This window comes from Equus asinus, chromosome 20 (assembly GCF_041296235.1).
Source record: "Equus asinus isolate D_3611 breed Donkey chromosome 20, EquAss-T2T_v2, whole genome shotgun sequence".
NCBI lineage: Eukaryota > Metazoa > Chordata > Mammalia > Perissodactyla > Equidae > Equus > Equus asinus.
This window is the reverse complement of record NC_091809.1, coordinates 11,249,790-11,274,612: the sequence shown is the minus strand read 5'-3', so window position 1 is coordinate 11,274,612 and position 24,823 is coordinate 11,249,790. Positions and strand designations below refer to the sequence as shown.

At 37.7% G+C, this 24,823-nt stretch overlaps 1 protein-coding gene and 1 pseudogene across 1 annotated transcript in view; both read right to left on the bottom strand.

The window, feature by feature from the left end:
* The window catches only part of LOC123279865 (uncharacterized), an 89,149-nt gene that overhangs the window by 24,388 nt on the left and 39,938 nt on the right, over positions 1-24,823 (bottom strand). The gene's annotated exons all lie outside the window — the stretch shown is intronic.
* LOC139041200 (mitochondrial import inner membrane translocase subunit Tim17-A pseudogene) lies at positions 21,006-24,278 on the bottom strand (annotated as a pseudogene).

Below are 24,823 nucleotides of genomic sequence, written 5' to 3'. Positions count from 1 at the left end.
CATCACTAAAATTCACTGAAAAATTCTATTTACTATTTTCATTTATTATTATCAAAGTTCCTTGCATGATCTCTTGCTGAAACCATGGAAAGTAGCATGTTTTCCGGTAGGCTCTGTGCTTGCTCTGATGTACCTTTTCAGCATCTGGCCAGGCACATTTATATACGTAAAAGCCCAAGTAACTTCTTGTCATCCTCGTGCTGATTTTAAGGACAGCACTGCAGGCACTGACTTGGCAGAGTTACTCACTCAGCAATACGTAGACAGCTTAAGGACTAAGAAAGTGACATCACACCTGACCTTCAAAATATAAACACCAGAAATCCCAACTAAAAAAATAAAAACGTATATTCCAAATGTTATTGCAAAATACCCTCCTGTTTTCCTGGCTTAGTGACTGCTGGTAGAAGAACACAATGCTCGGGAGAAAGAACGAAAATACTTTGACATCAGTGTGTGGGTTGGGATTAGAAAAAGTCATGCTCTCTGATGGGACACCTTCTCCCCACATCCTAGAGCAAAAACAGAAAATGACTACAATAATGGGAGCTGCACGGAGGATGCTGCAGTGGACAAAGCAACAGAATTGTACCCAGGCAGGCAAAATATGTTTCATTTTGGCAGAGTGAGAGATCTAATCTTTACCAGCAGCATGACTAGACTGACAACCTGATGGTAAAGCAAATAAATGATCAGTTCCCTGTTCCAGCCACGGAACCCACAGTGCTTCCTTTAATAACATATCTAGAAATGTACAGCTCTCTTTGAAGGTGAAACAATTCTCCCTTGCCTACTCAACACCCACCTAAAACCAGTTCATATGTAGAGCTATTTCTGCCTGTTTTTTGTGTTACTTCTCTATCAGATAGCTAAAGAGTTTTAAACCAAGAAATAACCACAGGAACTAAGTGATGCAACTGCTCTTGCCACAATTAACCACAAGGAATTTATTCCTTGCTTCCTACACAGCACATGCTTTTTGTATTGCTCCTTTATTCACCTTGAGGCAATTATTTAACTGCTTCATGTTCATAGATGGGAGATGGGAGAAAATACAACCAAGAAAATACACAAAACTTCAAATTTTATCTATTCAATCCTAATCAATGACAAACCTATAGAATTTGCCCTCTTCCCAAAAGAGTTGATAAAAGATCTAGGATTTTGGACAAGGGAAGGGAGGTTTACTACGGTTTGTGTGACACATCTGCTGATCTTCTACTGGATTTACTGCCTGTGCTTTCCTTGCCAGTTCATGACTGAGAAGTGTGAGTGAAGCAGCACTTCATCTCAGTTCCTGATGTGGGACTGTCATTTCTTTGAACAAGATCATTAAGCTATCACCTCAAAACAAAATGGATACCCCTAAGGGTTAACTTGAATCATTCTCTATCTATAGAAATTTATGATCTGATTACACAGTTATAGTCTGAGGGTGGTGGTGGAGAGGTACCTAGAAAAGGATAGAGTGTCCCTCCAGGCAAGGACACCTTCATTCTTCTCTGAGGAGAAATGAACACAATGCCAACCAGTCAGAACTAGGATGATGTAAATGTACAAGCAACTCAAGCCATGAGAAATTCCAACTTTCGGGCATCCCATCCAAAGCAACCAGGAAAAGTTACTGTTACAAACTTGACCCCTTACTGCTCACACACGTTAAGTTCTGTTCACTAGCATAATTCCTATATGAACTAACATGAACTAAATTTATGTCAAGGGTGGCACCATAGCATTTAAACTCTAACATGTCTGTTGTTAAATAATTTTGGCAAAGTATGGCTCCCTAGCTTGCAGTGTGCAGACCATGCTGAAGATCTTGGCCTTGGATGATTTTCTATTGTCTAGCCTTTTTTCCCCTGTTTTTATGTTTTACAGTTTTCCTGCAGAGGACTGTCACATGAAGACAAGGTGGAAAAAAGTCATCTGTTATCTTTTGTTAATTACCATTATTTTCTGGTAAAAAGAAAACCTTTAGAATTATTGAGACAATTAAATCATAGATATGGGTAAATTTCAAAAGCATTAGAAATTTGGAGCTAAAGGCTATTTTTTTAAATGAATTAATAAAGTTTTATTTATATATAAATCGCTGTACCTAAACCACTTACCAATATGTTGGCTAGCTTGTTATATACCCTAAGTGTGGGAAATAGATGGACAGAATATGAGTGGGCAAGCAAATGAAAATAATAATACTTAAAGCCGTAGGAGATACAGTAATATTGGCATAGTCTTTAATTCTGGTAAGAATTTAAATTGGTAAATTTCCTCTTGGAATGAAATCTGACAATTTTTACATAAGAATATTCATACCCAAACATTCATGACCCAAAGTCTTGTTTCTAAAATTTATCCTTAAGAAATAATTTAAATGGGAAATACTTCCACTCTAGTTTTATTTATCACAAGCTTAACATAGATAAATAATTAGAAACAATAAAGATATACTACAATGCAGGGTAGTTAAGTCAATTAAGGTACAACAAATGAATAGAATAAAGCAGCCACTAAAATAATAATTATAAAGTAAGCTGGGCCAAACCAACAAAAGTTGGTCTGGGTTTGAAGACCGGTCAAAATGTCTTAGACTCAACTTAGGTTACTTTCATTTTGGTACCAAACTGGCAAATAGTACAACAGATGTATGCACAATCAACAACACGTAAGTGGACTTGGTCCTCGGTTCCCTCTCCGGTTCCTCCCACACTTGTGCCTGAAGTTCTGTGGTCAATGCAGAGTGAAGAATCTGCCAGGTCAGCGGAGCCCTGAACTCTGCCTTGGCGAGAGTCCACATTAGCAGTGGAGCTTCCACCCCATTTCCGAATAAGAAAAATTCTCCACTGTATTACTTTGTAAGAAAACACCTCATCATTCTTTTTCCTACTATGTCATCACACCTACAGCAAGCTTGGTCATGGTCTACTTCGTGAAGATTACCTGGAAACATGGAAAAGGCCTGGAAGTTGGCAGTGCAGGAGATACCAAACTATAAAACATTCTCTAGGATATAAGGTTGTACGGATAAGAGAAAAATGGAAACATGGAAAATAGGAGGGAAAAGGAAATCTATTGAGATGATTATTTTTACTTTTGAATTTATGGTTGTGATAACATCACTTTGACAAGATGGGAGAAACTTTAGTGACTCACAAACAACTAATCTTGGGCCTCTTCTTCCATTTCTTTTTGTTTCGCCCTAAAATTTTTCCCCTTGTAAAGGTAGGCATTAAATTTATTAGCCATTCCCATGCTTCCACTGGCACTGAAAGGGAGGGAAATCTTGCCTTTGAAGTGCATTACCTTCTCCATCATGCTGTTTCTTGATATTGCCCCAAAGTCCTCAAAGCACTGGTTTCCATATTTATACTCCATAGTCACTATACTGCTTCCCGTCCTACAGGGCCTGCCTTTGCCCACAGCTCCAGGGTTCCCCACGAGCAAGTGGCAATGCTTTGCCCCACAAACTGCCTGCCTGGCTGCAACTATGTTTCACACCAAGGCCGTCAACACCCGTGGTATAGAGAGAGTGGATGCTTTATAGCAGAGAATGACTTGACAGTTTATATTCTCTCTCTCAGAAGTCAGAATAGGAAATATCTGAAGAGGATAGAGCCATACAGAAGTGGAAAGACTGAGAGAGAGAAGAGAGTAAGTAGAGGTCGTAGGAAGGGTCAGGTAATTGACAGTGACAGAGGAACTGCAGAAGAGGGAGGCCAAGAGCAGCCTGCTGCCAGTCCGATGGACAGTATTCCCGACCTCCATGAGGCAGCGCTGAGCGGAAGCTGAGACTTTGCTTTCTTTCCTATTTTTTCCCCTTACTTTTCTATGTAACTTTACCATGAAACTTCTGTTAACAGAGAAAATCAAGGGTGTCTCTGTTCCTGTCAATGTGAAAAGTTCTAACAAAATAATAGCTAAGTTCTTAGAGCACCGATCCTGATTCTGAAACTATAAAATCCCACAGGTTCTCAAAAAAGTGTATCACAATCACCATAGAGCTCCGTTCCTGCACCAAGATTTTTTCAAACACTGAAAATACAGTATAAAAAATTAAAGTAACTTTCCCCATGTAGTCACTGTGGGAGGGGCTACCCTGATTCCAACTATGCTGTACTACAGTGGTCATATCTTCTGGAATTCCTTTTTGAATCATATTCAGAATCGCTGCTTTGTCACTCAAGAAAACCAACCATATTTTTTCACTTTCTACTTCGGGCTCTCTTCCTCTCCTTCCCTTTTCCTTTTGTTTCTTGCCATCATGAGCCAATCATACGAGGAGCTGTGTTAAGTACTGGGTGAAATGAGTGACTGAACCAAATGGAGTAGAGGTGGGGAAACAGTGTAATTGAAATAATAGCAGCAAACACAGGATAATAAGTTCATTTGTGTGTTATGGCTCTAGCGCCATAAGAAATAAGATGGATGTTGCTGAAGGGGGTTGTGTTGCAGCCACACTGCTCCATCATTGGTATTTCAGTTGATAGCCACTTGCTGTGATATCCTAAATGATGCCCCATATCTGGCACAATGTATACATTTGTGAAATCACTGAGTAAATAAATGAATGAAAGAAAGGCTTAATGGCTTCAATAGAGTCTATTTTGCTGGTTACTACTAATTTACTAATTTAATAACTTTAATAATTAAAAGCAATTTTTTCAAATAAAAATAACACTACAGTAAATGAAATTAATAATATAATTTATAATGGGACCAAAGTTATTTCTTTGGAACAGGGTTATGATTGGCCCTCATGTGACTGTGCTGTGACAAGGATCTCGTGATGGTAAGTTATACCATCCCTCTCAAGTTCCAAATCAGATACCTGAGCTTTTTCCACACTTACGGGTTCACTCTGCTGCCTGACTTCTTTTATTCCCCTGCAATACTTGGGGACCTTTCTCCAGTGAGGACACAACACCTCTATCTTCCCTCTTCCCTCCCCAGGCTTCAGAGGCCAGTTCTTAACACATCTTACAGATAACCAATGCTCAATAAATGTTTTTAAAATAAAACAATAAAAATACTTGTACAATTCCCATTAAGATCTGACACAAATTTCTCCACTATATGTTGTAAGCATTAGAGAAGACGTGTATTTGTTGTCAAAAGTTTTTAAATTCTAAGAAATTTATCTCTACTTAATTTAAAAACTTACTGCCTGTGACAGTATGGGAAAGACACATTTCCTTACCATACGCATTGTGAAATCCATCTGTATCATCTCAAGCTTTAAGAATTTCAAGCCACACCAGAACTCTGATTTAATTTTCTTTCCACCGCAAGAGTGCCTGCACAGTATCCGTCACTCATGTTTATTTGCAGGTGCATGGGAATGAATGTGGCTGATTTATTGCTGTAGGCTATCTTGATGCAAACAATGGTATAATTTGTTTCTTGGATTCTTTTCAATCCATTCTACAGCTGCCTTCCCTCAAGTGTGAGTTCTATAGCTTCTTTATGAAAGCTGTGCTCCCAACAGAAATGTCCTTGAGTAGCTGTAAATCTTCACATGATGAAATTGACTAATATTTGTATAAAGTTTTACCATACACAAAACACCTTAATATACATTGACACATTTAATTCTCATAATAATCCAAAGCAATAGCATCGTTATTCCCATTCTGCATACGGGACAAGTCTTTTTAAATTACAGCGACTTTCCTAAGATTATGTAGCAGCGGTAACACTGAAACCCAGACTTCTCTGTTTCCTTCTCCTTCAACATAATCATCCTAGCAGTTCATATGTATATGAAAACTTCCTTTTCTTGAGGTTTCTTACTTTTTATGGAATTTAAATGGAAAAAGCACTGAGATGAAAACTCTGCTTGAAATCTCCCCTAAGTCAGTATTGTTCTTTAAAGTCAGTCAGTAAAATTCTAACCAAAATGAGTAGAATAAAATGCTTCCCAAAGAGCATTAGGAATTAAAACAAGCAGCATCTTGGCCTCTGTGTCTTTGTATTCTCTTTTGACTCAGTATCCATTTTGCCCCAAAGCACAAAACAATAATTAGAAAAGAAAGGATACTTATATGAGCTGGAAGTTAAAATATCATGTGACAATCTCGATAACTAGATAATTCATTTGAACGCAGTGGTGCCAAAAGTATGAATGGATGACAAAGAGAACAGTCATTCTGATGCAATAAGATGGCAGTGTTAAGCAGTCTTAGAATAATACATATTCTAAAACACAGAGCTACATCATGAGTTTGATACAGTCACCTCAGTAAGGAATTAAACATGAAAAAATGTTTCCTCTGAAGTTGCTTAGAAGATGAAAATACATATGGAATGTCTTACTGATTACTTAAAAAAGAAATTGTGCCATTAGTTATTGATGTTAGAATTTTATAAATGATGAGGAGATAGAAAGTCATTATCATAAAAGTATAAACTGTAAGGCAGTTTCACATTATCTCAAATTTCTGCTAAAGTGAAAATGTACTAGCTTCACAAATTAAGCATTTTCACTACAAACTGCCTTTTTTCTCACCTCCTGATTTATACAGAAACTTCTGAAACACCTTACTGGTTATCAGCAATGAAACAAAACTATGAAACAGACAAGATGTGTCTCAGTCCTTCCAAATCAAAGATTGTTTCTCTTTGGGTGAATGTGTAGCTTTACAGGTCCATTAAAATCTACTCGAACCTTCCTTCTACTCTATTCCTGGTACTGAGCAAAGCAAATTATGTCACACCTACCATGGCACTCCTCTTCCTAGAAACAGCCCTGGCTTCACATGGGTGGGGGGCTGGGAAGGAGAGGCCCCTGCATGGTCTGCCTCCTCCTCCAGCCTTACCTAGTACCTCCTCCACCTCACTCACTACCATCACCCTGCATCTCAGAGGCCAGCGCAGTGGCAGGCACACAGCTGGGGCCCAATAAATATTTGTTAAATGAATCATTTTTACCATTTGACAATGTAACAATAAAACATTGCCTCACAATTTTGAAATTTGTTTATTTCCAAAACAATTTTATGTAAGGAGAGAATGAATTAGTAATGTAATGAGTCCTTTATTCTTTGTATGAATTTTTATGTATTTTGAAAGTTTACAGTTGGTAAACTTACATATATTTTAACTCCAAGTAATTACTGCTTTGATTAATTATTTCAACAAATAAACGTCTTGTATTCTAGGCACAAGAATAAGCATTAGAGAAGATGAATTTAAATATTCATTTATCCTATCATTCAACAATCATTTACTACAAGCTAAGTGTCACTTAAAATTGTTAGATACACAGCCAAAATCTATTGGCAGTTGAGATGGGAGTTTTTATATTTCCCAACACACACACACACACACACACACACACAAGCACTATAGAAGAGATATTAGTGGAAATCTGTGGTTTTTTTCTTTAGAAAGAGAGAAAAGGGTCTTGTAGCAATGGACAAAAGTGGATGGGTGGCTTGTGTAGGACCCTGACATAGCCTGAAGGAGGGGACTTGACACATTTGCCTGTCTAGGAGAGCAGCTCTAAAGCCTGGTAATGAGGAATATTCTGAGCAAGTGAATAAGCAATGGGCAATCTTAGATTATGGATGTCTCGTGAATATATGAACTGGGAACTACTCAAGGTCTGGGCTCTCTCTTGGATCCTAAATGGACTTGTACACTGTGGGTTTACAGTAACCACCGTCATGAAACTATGCCTAGAAATAAAGCCAACATATTAGGAGATAGAGAGTCTTAGAGGAAAAGCACATATTCTACAACTTAAGAAAGGCTTGCTATACTTTTATTATGAAGTAAAGGGCAGTCTCCTATTGAGAATATTTTGTGTTTATCTTGGGTAGAAGTTTTCCCAAAAGGGTCCCTGGGGCTGATAGTATGTCTCAAAGTTCTATCCCATAAGGAAAAGGGGGGTCCCCAAGCATCTGAAATGCACATTCTAAGCAGACACTAGCATATACAGAACACAAAATTCAGAGATGGGTCTTCAGGGACTCTTAGATCAGTCTGGCTGCCCTAACCACAAGAGAGAAAACTCAGAGTCAGAAAATTTTAGGAGTTGGGGAAATTTCAGAAACAGAATATTAAATCTGGGCTCAACCTTGGTGAGTAAATCATTCTTTGTGTTTCTGTACCCTGTGTGGAGCGTGGGAGATAGCTCAAGGGGTTAAATACTTTATCTAAATCCTCTCTCCTGTAACAGGTACAAAGACTATTTTCCCTGGAAGAAAGGGCTGATCAAATTTAAGATTTCAGCAAATGGCCTATTTTGAGCTCTTTTTTTGTCCCATTTGCCTTTGTTCTTGGTGTAGTGCCTATAAGAGCTTCAACATTTTTATATGAATCAAATCATAGTCACAATTAAGTTTTCTGTAAATGTTTTTTTCCTTAAAAACATTAAAATTGGAGCCCTGTAATGTAGTAAAACAATGTAATCAACCTAGATGTTAAGGTAAGCCTCTGATCCACGTATCAGAAGTAACTCAACTGGTTGAAAGCGACAGAGGAAGTGGAGATGGAGTTGGGTATGTGGCCAGTTTGTACAGAGGTTAACGCCACAAGCTTTGTAGTGGAACAGACTTTGGTTTGAATTCTGGCTTAACTGCTTACTAGCTTCCACTAATGACCTTAAGCTAGTTATTTAACCTATCTGAGGTTCACTATCTTCATTTAAAAATGCTTAGCATGGGGGCCGGCCCAGTGGTGCAGCAGTTAAGTGTGCACGTTCCACTTTGGCGGCCTGGGGTTCACCGGTTTGAATTCTGGGTGTGGACATGGCACCAGTTGGCAAGCCATGCTGTGGCAGGCGTCCCACATATAAAATAGAGGAAGATGGGCATGGATGTTAGCTCAGGGCCAGTCTTCCTCAGCAAAAAGAGGAGGATTGACAGATGTTAGCTCAGGGCTAGTCTTGCTGAAAAATTAAAAAAAAATGCTTAGCATGAAATTATTATTACAAAAACAACAGCAGTTATTGTTGCTATTAATAAAAATGCATGTATTCTGAGGGCCTGGGCCCCAAAGACAAAAAGGAATATTTTTTCTTCTATAAAGTTCTATACATTACAACATTCCCTTGTAGATATGATCTGTTTCCTAAAGGAGAAGGAAATAACATCATCTGGGTTCCTAGGACATTATTTTTTCCTTCAGCTCATTTTATTTATTTATCCCAGTCACAATCTTTTTGTTAATCTTTCTGTAACATTTTGGTATACTTCCTTGGCTTTCTCTTTAGTCCTTATTGAAACAAGTTTTCTCTTTATGCAATCATGAGTAAACTTATTCTTATTTCTATTCAGTAATGTAAACACTGTCTTTTAAAACATTATGATAGGGGCTGGCCCCATTGCCGAGTGGTTAAGGTCATGTGCTCTGCTTCAGCAGCCCAGGGTTTCGCTGGTTTGGATCCTGGGCGCGGACATGGCACCACTCATCAAGCCATGCTGAGGGGGCATCCCACATGCCACAATTAGAAGGACCCACAACTAAAAATATACAACTATGTACTAGGAGGCTTTGGGGAGAAAAAGGAAAAATAAAATCTTTTAAAAAAAACCCAAAACATGATACATTTTAGGATGAAAATGAATAAATAGCAAGAGACAAGAGAAGGTGGCCTGTGAATAAATAAATAAATGATGATGCAAAGTTAATGGAAACACTCAGGAGCCTCAGCTTATGATTCCTCATAATCTAAAAATCCAAAGGGCAAATACACCACGTTTATTGATGATAAACTGCTATTTGTTAGACATGAACCCTTCCAGGGAGGAGGGGTATTATCATTTACTAAATGCACAGTTCAAGTTTTACTGGTACTAAGATAATACATGTGATGCCGTTAATTCCATCATAGAAATGTGACCCAAGTATGAGAATGTATCCTAAGAGCAATTACATAGTAATAATACTCTGGTTTTTTTGGTAAAGATTGGCACCTGAGCTAACAAGTGTTGCCGATCTTCATTTTTTTTTCCTGCTTTTTTCTCCCCAAATCCCCCCAGCACATAGTTGTGTATTTCTAGTTGTAGGTCCTTCTAGGTGTGGCATGTGGGATGCCGCCTCAACGTGGCCTGACGAGTGGTGCCATGTCCGCGCCCAGAATCTGAACCAGTGAAACCCTGGGCCGCGGGAAGTGGAGCGCGCGAACTTAACCACTTGGCCACGGGGCTGACCCCAAATAATACTCTATTAAACATACTTGCTGCTGTATATATACAAAAAGTATTCCACTTCTAGGAGATTTATGCACATTGAAATGACTAATCATGACTCTCTACATGTGCAAAAGAATTAGGAACCATCTAAAACTTCCCTAAAAATACTCGAACTTGCCTGTTTAGGTCTCTAGTGATATAATCCTGCTTATATCTTTGATAAGCACAATTAACAGAATGCTGACTCTATTAGAAAGTAGCTCAACGCTCAAAGCTGCCCTGCACCCTCAATTTCCAAACTCCAACCACTTATCCACATGGATCCCATCATCATGAAATAAAGATTTTGGTGTACTTAGAGTTATTTTCCCATACATATTTAACAATCTAGTTTTTGTGTGTGTGTGTGCAAATAAAATTAGGTTCATATTATAGTTGTCTTACAGCCTGTGTTAATTTGTTAAAATTTATCATACAAAGAGTTTTAGAAAATATTTATGTACACTTTAAAGAACAATAAGATAATCACCGATTTACTCACCAACCAGGTTAAGAATGACATCATTATCAGACTTTAGAAGCTGTCTGTGGGCCACTTCCTGATTGTATCCCCTCCCTTGGCCCCACAGATAATCACCATCGTTAATTTTGTGTTAATTATGCCCTTGTCTTTCTCTATTATGATACTATTTATACACGTACTCCTAAAAAATCAGTAGCTTGATTGTGCCTGATTTTGAATTTAATATAATGGAATATTGTACGCTTTCTTTTCTGACTTGCTTCATTCTTTAATGTGCTTTTGGGATTCATTCACAGTGAAGCCTTACCTGTAGTTCATTTTCAGCTGAAAAAGGTATATACTTTGTATATACTTGTATGAATATACCAGTTTAGCCATTCGTTTCCAGTTTCTAAAAATTACATATAATGCTGCTATGAACAAATTTTTAACATGTCTCCTGGTGCATGTATAGAAGAGTTCCTCTATTAAATATAGGGAAGTGGAAGTGTTGGATGGTAGGTATGTGCAGTCAGCTTTACAGACAACACAAACTGTGTCCTAAGTAGCGGTACCAATTTAGATTCTCAGCACCAGTGGGTGGGAGAGGACTGTGCACTGCAGCCTAGCCAGTTTTTTTTTTTTTTAAATATCTGCTAATCTGGTAGATAAAGATGGTACTCTATTATAGTTTAAATTGGCACTTTCTTGATTAAGAGTGTGAGCCCCTTTTTCATATATTTATCAGCCATTTGAGTATCTGCTTTTATGTGAGACATATATAATTAAAAATTTTCTAGCAGCCACATTAAAAAAGTGAAAGGAAACAAATGAAATCAATTTTAGTCATGTATTTCAATTTAACTGAAAATATTTTGATTTCAACATGTTTTCAATATAAAAATTCTTAAGAAGATATTGTACGTTCTTTTTTTTTTGGTACTAAGTCTTTGAAATATGGTGTGTATTTTACATTTACAGTACATCTCAACTGAGACAAGCCACATTTCAAGTGCTCAAAGCCACAGTGGCTTGTGGCTATCCTACTGGGCAGCGCAATTTAGATACTAAGCCTTTGCCAGGTAGATTTACTCTAAATATCTTCTATCAGTGTGGGGCTTCTTTTTTAACTTCTTTATCTTTTCATGAATCAAAATTATGAAATTTAACTTGTCAAATATATTTATAATTTCCTTTATGGTCTGCATTTTCTTTAACTGGTTTAAAAAAACCCTTCACTTTCCTTGGGTCATAAAGATATACAACTATATTGTCTATTAAAAGTTTTGCAGTTGGCAAATAACATGGTTATGTATGTAGAAAATCCAAAGGAATCAACAACAAAAAAAGTTACTAAAATAAGTGAATTTAGCAAGGTTGCCTTTTTTGAGATCAGTATATGAAAATATATTGCATTTCTACATACTAAAACAAACCACCGGAAATTAAGAAAAATTCCATTAACAAATAGCAACAAAAATATAAAATATTTAGGAATAAATTTGACAGAAGATGTGCAAGATCTGTACACTAAAATCTACAAAACAGTGCAGAGAAATATTAGACTAAATAATGCAGAGATATACCGTGTGTATGGGTTTATTGCTAAAGATATCAATTTTTCCCAGATTGATCTGTAGAGTCAACACAAACCCAATTAAAATCCCAGTAGACTTTTTGTAATTGACAAGCTAATTCTAAAATTCATAGGGAATTGTAAGGACCTAAATAGCCAAGACAACTTTGCCTCCGTCTTAGCATCCCACTGGGGGTTCGTGTGCAGTCCTTAGAGATGACTGCTGCATGTACATCCCCTCAGAACCTTTCTGATGTGAAGCCAACCAAACTATCTGCTGCGTGGACTAGCTGGTCCTGACTTCTGGGATGGACTCTGCCGTGGGTGGAGGGGGCTGGGGCTGCTGCTTCTGGATATTCCTGACAGAAACCCAGTCTTGGCTCTGAACAATCCTCCAAAGGTTGTTCATTCACCTGCTCTGCCTCTTGGTAGGAATCCCTCTCATTAAATGTATCCCCCTTAGCCACAGGTGATCCCTTCCAAGACCCCCAGTGGATGCCTGAAACCGTGGATAGTACCGAACCCTATATATACTGTTTCTTCCTGTAAATGCATACCTATGATAAAGTTTAATTTATAAATTAGGCACAGAAAGAGGTTAACAACAATAACTAATAATAAAATAGAACAATTATAACAATATACTGGTAATAGAAGTTACTGTAGATCTTAGCAACCTCAGCATATGATTTTTTTTCTTTCCTTATTAAGTTGAGCACTTTCACCTTTTCACTTAGAGGAAGCACTTTATGGCTTCTCTTTGGCATATCCGAATTGCCGGCATCACCACTCTTGCGTTTTGGGACCATTATGAAGTAAAATAAGGGTTACTTGAACACAAGCACTGTGATACCACGACAGTTGTTCTGATAACCAAGACAACTACTAAGTGGCTATCAGGCAGGCAGTGTACACAGAATGGATAGGCTAGACAAAGGGATGATTCATGTCCTGGACAGGATGGAGCAGGGTGGTGTGAGATTTTATCACGTTACTCAGAACAGCACACGCTTTAAAACTTATGAATTGTTTATTTCTAGAATTTTCCATTTAATATTTTTGGATCACAGTTGATTGCAGGTAACTGAAACCATGGAAACTGAAACCATTTTGGACCACAGTTGATCACAGGTAACTGAAACCATGGATGAGGGGGGGACTACTGTAATTTCTTAGGGTCATTCAGCTAAGCAGCAACATACTTTCAAAACAAATGATCTCAGAACAGAAGCAAAAAGAAACTTTAACCCTAAAATCGACCCCCATTCTAATAACTTTCCTTTTATCTCAATGGGCCCATTCAGGTTGGCAGGTATAGGACTCTTGTGTGCTTTGTTCAAGAGGAGGGACTGTGGAGAACCGTAAACATTTTCTGCTCTGAACTTACACCTACTCCCTTGCTCTCTGGTACTGAGAAACTAACCCACTCCCTCTAAATTCCTCCTTTGAGCCAACAGCTCCTAGAAAAGGAGGTAATGGCCTGCAACAGCCAAACTGCAAGGAAAAAACTCATTTCTGCAAGATTGCAACACCTGTCTGACCAACACCCACCAACCCTGCAGCTGGCGCTTGGCCACTTTTGTCTCTTTTCCTCTGTAAAATCCTCTCTTCATTTTCAGAGAGAGACTTCCTTTGAGTATGCTCTCTGTTGCAACTACTTGAACAAAGTACCTTTTCTGTTGCATTGTGAGATTCAGAGAACTTTTGAGCAACTGACAGAATTTTACTCTCATTCTTGAAAGATATTTTCACTGGGTATAGAATTATAAATTGATGTGTATTTTCTCTCAGCATATTGAGGATATAATTCAATTCTCTTCTGGATTCTGTTGAGAAATAAGCTGTAGGTCTAATTGCTCTTGCCTTGAAGATGATTTCTTCTTCCACCCTTTTAAACTGCTTCTATGATTTTCTCCCTCTCTTTGTTGTTACGCAATTTCACACCAATGTGTTTAGGGTGGATATCATCTTACTTATACTGCTTGGGACGCTTAGGGCTTCTTAAAGCTGTGGATTCAAATATTCTAGAATATTTTCAGTTATCAGATCTTCAAATACTGCCTCTTCCCCATTCCCTCTATTTTCTCCTTATAGAGCTCTGATTTGAAGTATATCAAACTTCTTATCCTAACCTCTCTTATATCCTGATCTCTCATATTCTTTGTCTTTGTGTTTCTTTAGACTTTGTTCAGGATAGCATACTCATATCTGTCCTCCAGTACATTAACTGTAAGTCAAATCTGCTGATAAATCTATAGAACCAAATTTTAAACTTAATTTATCATGTATTTCTTTTCTAGAATTTGATAATTATTTAAAAAATCTGCTACTCCTTGCTTGTATTTTCAAAATCCTCTTTTATTTTTAAAATATATCAACCACGGTTATTCTATATTTGTCTAACAAACCCCACACCTGAAATCTCTGCAAGGCCATTACTGCTATCTTGTGTTTTATTGACTTGATTTTTGTTCATGGTGCCCTAGTACCTTTGTATTTTTTGTGATTTGGACTGTGAACTGCTCATTTTCCTGGAATTTTAGACACCTGGGGGCTGCTGTAGAACTGGAACCACTTTAGAAAAAGTCTTCAGCTGGAGATTTTTACAGACACAGGTGGCATGAATTCAGGCTGAAGCCCATGTAAGGGCTGACTTCTGGTTTTAAATTCCTGGGGTAGGGCATTTCCCCTCTGTCCATGCAAGGGTTGTGAAAGGAAAGTTTCCTTGTTGTCCTTTTTTGCACTGGAACATTTTTTTCTTTAATAACAGCTTTACTGAAATATAATTCTCATGCCATAAAACTCATCATTTTAAAGTATATAATTCAGTGATTTTTAGTACATTCACAGAGTTGTGCAACCACTACCACTATATAATTTTAGAACATTTTCATCACTCCAAAAAGAAACTCCATCCCCGTTAGCAGTCACTTCCCAGTCCTTCCTTCCCCTAGCCCCTGACAACCACTAATCCACTTTCTGTGTCTATGGATTTGCTTATTATGGACACTTTATAGAAATGGAATCATATTGTATGTGGCCTTTTAAAAGTGGCTTCTTTCACTTAAGATAATATTTAAAGGTTATATATGGCCACTTTCATATTTCATTCACTCTCACAATTCAGGGTATAGCCCTTGACGTCCTAACTTTACCTGAGTGTGACCTTGTGATTAAGTTTTGGCCATTAGAATGTGAGCAGAAATAAGGTATTTAACTTCTAGGTCATTTTCTTAAAGGAAAGGTGCTTGCCTTCTTTTTCCTTTTTCCCCATTTCCATAGTCTGGCACAAGGTCTTGGTGATGGTGAGTTGGCTGAAACTACGTAAAGAGTATAGTCTTCAAATTAACAGAGAAAGAGAGTGGAGACCTAGCTCCCTGATCATCTTCTGGTGCACAGCCACAGGGTTAGTACCTCTGAAATACTGAAATTTATTGAAATAAACTTCTCTGTTGAGGTTGGTCTTTCAGTTATAACAGTTTAGCCTGTGTGCTAACGTAATGAGAACACAGTGTCATTTATTTTGTCATTTGCCTACTGATTATTATTCCAATATTTTTAATAATACTATTGCTGCCATGAACATATATATCTTCGACTTCCTCTCCAATTATCTCCCTATAACACAATTCTAGAAGTAGGGTTGCTCATTACCTATAATGTGTGGACATTATTAAGCCTCTTGACACATGTCTACAAATTTCCATTTAGAAAGATGTCTTGTTTTACTCTCAACATCAGTGCAGAAGAGTGCTTTGTTTGCTCACTTAAAAAAACTTAAAAGATAATAACCTAAAAAGTGCTATTTGGTAACCTGCCTAGGGTAGATAATAGTAAGTAATGAATAGTGAAAACTATTCATTTTATTATTTGTATAAGTTCTGATGCTAACAAAACAACAACACACATCTCTTCTAGTGACTTAAAGTAAGCATCCCTAAGCCTTTCAACTGGGAAACAATGGTAAAAATTGTATTATGTTTGCAATATAATTATCTTTAAATACATTGAAAATGCTAACATTTTCAGCATATGCTGAACTTATTTTGGATTTCTGACTTGCATTTCCCGAGCTATATTTATAATGTTATTTTCCCATTTCAGCTCACTATTTTCTCATTTATATTGTGGTTCTGTAGCAGAAAATGGTTTTCTCTTTTCATAAGCAACAGCAATTGTGAAAAATATTGTAAGTGGTGATTCGACACAAAACGAGGAGCTAATCCAATAACCCATCTCTTCTAAAGTAGCTAAATATTTCAGTGGGTTTCACAAAGATGATGAAGACAACAGCAACCCTAATTTTTGTTGTCTCATGTTGGTAGCTTTTATTCTGTAAGAATGATAAATACCATCAGATAATCTAATCATAGTCCAAGATACAAGTGTGCTTTAAAATAGAAGTTAATGAATACATGTTATAGGCCAGTTACAGTAAACACAGATATACACAAACACTGAAAACCAGTCATGAGTCAACCTACACATCCCATCCATATGAATATAAAAGCTATCATTTTCATTAAAATCTACCTCAAACATGATTTTTATTCAGAGCTGTGGGAGGCAGCCTGCAGGATGTCCCTCAATGATCCCACCTCATGGTACTCATGCCCTTGTGTAGCTCCCACTGAATAACCTATGTAACTATTATTGTGGAATGATGGAGCATGACTTCTGAAGCTAGTTAATAAAAGCTATTATGACTTCTGCCTGCCTCTCCCACATCACTCGCTCTGGAAACCAGCTGCCATGTCATGAGGACACTCAAGCAGCTTAATAGGGAGCTCCACAGGAAGAGAAAATACAGCCTGACTGACAACCAGTATTGACTGGCCAGCTGCGGTCAAGCCTTCAAATGACAGCAATCTCTGAGTGACACTGAACCAGAACGTCTCAGCTAAGTTGTTTCTGGATTCCTGATCCATAGAAACTGTATGGCACAATAAGTGTTTATTGTTTGAAGCTGCAAAGGTTTAGGGTTATTTGTTACATAACCTGAAGAACAAACTGAAAACAAAAGGTGACACCTTAATAGTAAATTAAAATCTATATTCCCAAGCAACTTTTGATTCATCAAAAATTTATAACATCCCTATCATATATAAGAAGAGTCCTTTAACTTCTAACTGTAAAGCTGGTGCTTCTCTCCTGCGTAGACCCTCCAGCCTTCTGTGTTCAGCCTCCTTGCAAGGCACATACATACACCTCCCAGGACCCCCCACCCCAGGCTAGTGCGAAGGCAGAGGAGAGACTCACGAGATACATCAGCTCCATTCTGGGCTTTCCTGAGCTCTCAGTACATTTCCCATAACACCTCTGTATAACCATAAAAACCTCTCATACTCCTTTAGCACTAAATGAAGCTTAAAATACTTTATAAATGGTCCCCAAAATAAATCAGGGTAATGAAACAAAGGTACTGCCTGTCTTCAAATTATATGCAATCGCACCATCCCTACTCCCCATTCCCACCTCAGGAAAGGCACAACCACCTGGAGAATGGCAATGATGTTTTTAAATTTCAAAATTAACTTTAATTTCATTTTAATTTCAAAATTCAAGAAAATTAACGTTCTTTAATTTTGAACATTAGCACCCCCACGGTACACTTTTATAGGGACTGATCCAGAGTCATCTCTAAAATTACAGTAAAAATAAGCTTCACTTCCACTGCCGCTGGCAGAGTAAACCAAAGAAAGGAAACAAGTATGACAGCTCAAAAAAAATCTGAAGTTTAGCTAGCAGCTGGGTCAAAAAGATTGGAAAAATCAAGGCTACAAATTGGTCTGTACAACTAATAGCAATTCAAAAGGTGGAAAATGCATCTCAGTGAAATGCAGCAACTGAGTGATTTTAAAGTAAGGCCTATTATACAAAAACATGCTCAGAGACCAAGACAGATAATATCTTCACAGCACTCAAGTCTGACAACTGAGGCGGGTTGGCTGAATCATGAGTTCACATGACTCAGAAAGAAACTTGGTAGAACTTTCAGCTCATTGGTCCAGAGAGAATCAAATTTATAACAGCATAATTTGTAAACTGTCAGAATCCTTAGAGTATGAATTTGTTCCCAATCTGCAGTGGAGCAGCTGATACATACAAAATACATAATGAAGATTGATGCCCAGCTTTTTCTGTGGTTCGATGAAAAACAGATCCTTGCTGAGAAAACTTATATACAGTATTTATTGTAATATTTAGTTGGACCTATTCCAATCTTCTTAGGACATGACAAAAATCAGGGCAACTCTAAAACTGCCATTGAGCTTCCCTACCCAGGCATCCATCTTCAAATCCTTGGCATTTTTGCAGAAAGGTAGTTGGTACTGACATGCTTTGAATGAAATTTGTACACAGAAGAAATATTCGCGGCTAAAATCTCTTCTGGGAATGGTATAAATTGGAATGCAAAGTATGCTGAGTAAGATTTCGCAGGGCTATTTCCAAGGGGGGCAGGCTTGGAAGAACTGGGGCTGCCGTGGGTAGCAGAGTCAGAAACAAACAGAGAAGCTCCCCCAGAGATGATGACAATCTACTTGAGAGGGCCAACTTTGTGGCCTAGCCTAATTTCCCCTGGCACAAAGATAAGATTCAAAATTGGTAATAGTCCATTTTAAGATTATTTAAAAGGCAGCTGAATAAAAAGATTACTAGAGCAGAAAAATTCACCAAAGGTACCAGTGCTGGGAGCAAGAGGATTTAATTGGGAGTCAGCTGACTTATTTTCTTGTCCCAGCTCAGCCATTAATTAATTGGTCTTGTAAGCTTTAGCAAATCATTTAAAACGTCTGGGATTTGGTTTCCTCATCTGTATAATGAGAGGACAGGACAAGAATCTAGGACTTACTAGTCTGTACAAAATCAATATTGTGTTGAGGAAGATTCTCAGGCTGCTTGGAAACCCATTAGGAAAGGAGACGGTAATCAATTAGTAATGTCTGCCAGGACAAGGTGTGGTGGAAGAATGGCTGGAGAAGTGCACAGCCATTAGACTCAATCATCTTTAAGGGCACTTACAACTAGAACATTCTATCATTTATTCATTGAACACAACTAGCCAGAAGACCCATTGATAGGTTATTTCAACAAAACTACACCTTTAGGAAATATAAAGAGCTGAGTAACAAACAGAAAGAAAATTCTTCATTGTTAAAGCCTGTTAATTCAAAGAGGTAACAATGACTGTATCAAAGCAATGGATGTTCAATTAAAAAAAAATAAACAATTTAAAAAAATGGTAAGTACTAGGTTACACAGATACACAGATAAAACTCCAAGATCATGATCAGAAGATGGCTTTGCATTTCACAGGCCTGAGGCAATATTAACTGTCACAGGTATAAGAGCTGTCATAGGTATAATAGCAAGTACTTCATTAAAGCCCCTATACTTGGCCGGTTACATCATTGTAAAATTCTAAACAGCTAGAGCAGCATTTTAAAACTGATGTAAGCTTTACATCGTAAATTTGAAAAGAAAATGCAATAAGAAATAGAGCGGGCAATGGACTGCCACATTTTTAATCAGTAGCATTGCCGCTGTTATTAATCTATTTCTCAAGTGCTATCAGTTAACAAAAGCTTAGTTAAAAATGTAGATTAATCAAACAACAAATCAGAAATGATTTAAAGTAATTTTAGGCCAGAGAATTTACACATTCATAAAAAATACTTTAAAGTACTTTTTGATGAAGTTGTAAAAAATAGAAGTATAGGGAAACCACACTGAAATGAATTCAAATGCATTTCTTTATGAGACTTAGCACTAAGTTATCTGACCATAGTGGATGGCCTGTCCTTGGATCAAGGGTATGTGAAACCCAGTGGCAAGAGAATATGTTAATGATAAATATCAATATCACTGACTTTTTCAAGGTAATAAAACCTGCTTAAGTCCATATGATAGTTTGAGCTTTACTTGAACACTGAGAATAAAATAAAATTGGTATTCAAAAAAATAAACAAAATCTGTCTTCATAAATTCTTGGAAACCTAGATTACGCTAATATATTTTTTCTAATAAACATCACCAAATATCATTTTGTAATAGAGTGAACAAAACTATAAACATTTAAGGTCTCTTTTTTCTTTTGGTCCCAGAATCCATCTTTAAGCATCTGAACGGGAAGAATATTTTTCTTACTTCCAAGCTAATCTTTTAAAACTCTGATTTTGGGTTTACTTTTAAATCTATTAAATACATATGTTGTTTGAGATTTTCTGGCTCTAGGGATAGTGTTAAGTTATTCTGACATATCTTTGGCCTTAAAATAAGTTGCTATTTGTAACACTGGAAATAATGGACTAAACTATTTACCCATTGAAACAAAATATTTTTTGAGCCAGGTACCATTCTAGGTGCTAGAGCAGTGAACAATACAGAAGTTTCTGTCTGCACAGTTTATATTCTAGCAGTTGAAGATAGCTAGTAAATAAAGAAGCAAATAAATAATTTCAGGTAGTGGTAGTTGACATGAAGAAAAAAATACCAGAGTGATAAGACAGAGAAAAATGAAGTGGAATCAGGCATTTGACTAGCTAGTCAGGGAAAGGAGAGCCAGCTTCATGAGGATGTGACACGTATGACTGCACAGAACCCCACACTTAGAAGAGCTGACACATGGTTTAATGCTCTGCTGTCACTTCCTGAAACTTTTAATAAGAGGCCTTGCACGTTCCTTTTACACTGAGCCCTATGTAGCCAGGTCTTGCAGAGAAGTACGATTGTGTTTCTTTTTAAAAACATTTTATTCAAGCACCCAGTAAACATCAAACCTCCAGTGCTCCCCCACCCTCTGTGACTTCTTCTCATGTAGACATGGGTCTACCGGAAGGAAGTTGTGTCTGCTGACGGCTCCGATGGTGAAGAATGAAGACACAGTGGCCTCAAAGGTACAGAGAGTTTTGTATCTGACATCCTTAAAACCAAGACAAAGGGTATTTTACTTCCAAAGTGAAGAGTGCGTGTTCCGCCCTAGCTGTCAATCCAGAAAGTATGCACTACGGAAGGATCCATGTGGATTCGGCACAGTTCTTCTCATACACAATCTCCCTTGAGTGAGGGGGGAGTCTAACTACAAAACGTGCCATTTTCAAAGCACTCATTTAAAGCATTATTATTATTATTTCAAAGCATTATTTAAAGTGTGTAAGGATGAAAAGTAGAACTCTGCCACTTATCTTAAAAGAAAGCGCAAGTTCCAGGAGTTTTTGTTGTCTGACTAACAGAACATGCAAATTCAGGCAGTGAGGTCCTCAAGGAATGACATGCATCTTTCCCTGTTGTCTGCCCTGTGGTCCTGTATCTCCTAAGCACTTATTATATTTCCTTTAAAGATATAAGACACTTACTTTGCTTACAAATGCAATCCAAGTGTGAATAAATAAATGTATTATCTCTTAACACCCCCCTTCCATGTTCCTTTAAATAGAAAAATGTGCTAAATGTCCCTTCATATCCTGTTGGGCAACAGCTGTCCCACCTATGGTTTTAAAAACAGACTGTAACTCGATCTTCTGAAATCCTTTCTTGAACTGCATTCTGTTGAAGAAATCCTGGGAAAGAAGTCCTATTGATATTGTTGGTAGTCTCCAAAAGGTGAGGACGGTAATTGGGCTGAAGGCAACTGGGAGGGGTTTTCAGCAAACTGAGGACCACTGGGAAATTGTGCAGAGGCAAATCTTGTCAACAAGATACCAGCTCCTTCAGTTAAAGCTAGGAGAATGCCACCCATCGCGGCTGACCCGACCATGGCCACTGGTCCATTTCTCCTGGCCAGGATGGCTCCTGTTAAGGCACCACTTGTGATGGAGTTCCAGGGGGTCTTCCTTCCCTCTGACCTGAACCATACTGGAGTCAATCATGGAAAGCTCCCCAAACTGCAAAGCTCCCTCCCAGCTGCGGAGCCCTGGTTTTAGCAGCTGTCAAACTCGTGTGCAGTCTGTGGTTTACTCCCACTGGAGAATTGCGAAGGCCTTTGATTGCTTGAAAGATACCACCACCTATAGTACCTATCGTAAAGCCCCCCCCCCCCACAGTCATCCACAATTTGCCAGGGGCATGGCTCCCATGCATACTCCTCCATCTTGGCTCCGGCAGCCGAGAAGTAAGGTCTGAATGACAAAAAGGGGCTAGATCTATGCGACAACAGTGGAAGGACATTCTTTGAGAGGGAACAGCGATATTCTGTTGCTGCAAAACAGCAGGGTTTCTCAATCTTGACATATTTGAGAAACAGAAAGAAGACTAAGTCGATTGATGCATGGAAGTAAGAGAAATGCAGTGGTAGCAGATGAGGCCAGAGAAGTACTTAAGGGCCAGTTCATATAGTCTTGTAGGAGACTGGATTTTTATGTACGCACAAGGATAGTGTACCTGATGATAAGGTGTATGAAAAGAAAAATCCACCCACTGGCAGAGAGACACGAGAAAACGTGTCTGTTTTGGTGTAAACTGAGGTTGAAACACTATATATTATGTGCTTGTGTGTGTGTATGTCTTGGGAATATATATACACACATATCTATATACTATATATATTTAACTATCTTGAGCATTTATATCCATAGGCCAAATATCATATCCGATTGAGGTTTCTTAGTGTACGATGAATAATCTAGGAATGTCCAATTAGAGGCATTAACACAAAAATATGTCCTAGGACAGTTAACCTAGTAGAAGGGCAACTCAACCAGTGTGGAGTTAACCAAGATCATTACATATGAAAAGAGGCCTCACTGTTGTTATCTTCCATGGGCCCCCTGGGATACTAGGAAGACAGACAGAAATTTCTAAATTTATTTGTAATAACGTTTGGAAAAGAGGAGGAATGTACCGCCACCCCACGGGCCCCCACCTAAAGTACAGGGCACAGGGCAACCACTCTAGGTGCCCTTTTACGGGACCAGCCTGCAGGCTGGTGACAGTCCTGCAGTATCTAACAGAAGCAAATGCAAAAACATCTCTGGAACGACAAGCTCTTAACTCAGGCTATACAGGGCTGCCACAGATAAAACTGTGCTGAAAATGAACTTACGTTACAATTACACAGAACACATAAGGAAACAGTCTACTGTGATCAATTGCCAGTAGATGATAACAGCAGACAACAACAAATAGAATCAGAGTTGCAAAAACTTTAGACTGTCAAACTATCACCTAGAAGCAAAAAATTAAGCATGATTCAATGATTTAAATGAGATATCTAAAATACGCAAAAATAAAACACTATAAAAATATTCAGATTTGAAAAAGAATCAAATATAACATCAAAAAAATATATATAGTCATAGAAAAAAACCCTTCATAGATGTGCTCATCAGCAGATTAGACCTCGTGAAGAAACTTAGAGAACTGGAGGAAGGATCTGAGAAAATTCCCCAGAACATGACACTAAGAAAGATGACGTAAGAGACAAAGAGGGCAGAGGTCAACAGGCATGTCACTGGAATGCCAGAAAGACAGAAGCCGGAGAGCTTGAGGAGGGACAATATTAGAAGACACAGTGTCTGGGAGTTTTTCATAACTGATGAAAAACAACACTCTCCATATTTAGAAAGAACATTTATTCCTTAGCAGGATAAATAAAATTAAATTTGCATCAAGGGATGTCACTGTGAAACTACAGAATCCTAAAGAAAAGGACCAGAGCTTAAAGCATCCAAAGATGGCAAAGACCACTTCAAAAGGAAAGAACCCCCCTGGTGGCAGACCGTTCAGAAGACCCTGGAATAATACTTTGAAAGTACGGGGACAAAAGAAGCGTCAGTCTAGATTTCTATGTCTAGGTTACCATGATTTAAGAGGGACAGAAAAATAAAGTAAATTTTCAGATAAAGCTTGGGAGACTCTACTACGAATACTCTTGCAGAAAAGCTTCTAAGGATACAGAATATGTATATTGCTTCTTACATATTCGTATATCTATGAACATGAGCTCAGAAAATAGAAAAAGATGAAACAAGAAATTATGAACAAAAAACTAGTGTGAATGTGCATAAATGTAAACAAGCTGTGACTTGAAGAGACAGCTGGTTAGAATGGTGGGAAAAAACACCATATATGCTCTTGAGAAGACACATAAACATATGGATGCAGACAGTTGCAATATTTATGAAGAAAAAAGATATAACAAATATTAACAAAAAGAAAACTGGTGAAACTACACAATAATAGACATAATGGATTTTAAGGCAAAGATAGTTATTAAGGATTAAGTGTACTTAATAATAAAGGGTTCATTTCATCACAAAAATATAATAGTTCTAATCTTGTAAATGCCTGATTGAATATACTTCAAGCTATGGAAGGCAACACTGCAGGATGTCAAAGAAAAACTGACAACTTCATAATCATAATGATAGAGTTTAACATTCATTCTCAGAAACTGTTAGATTAATAATAATAATAATCTGTCAAAACCAATTTATTTACCAAACTAATGTAACGCTTATTAAATAGCTTTAGTATTCCCTGATTCCTCTGCTCTTAGCTTATTCTGCCACTTGTGGTAATGCAAGATAAAATAAAGGTGATACAGATTGGGTAATTAACTAATTTACCCAAGAAATATTTACTACAGGACCTCAAGGCTCCAGGCACTGT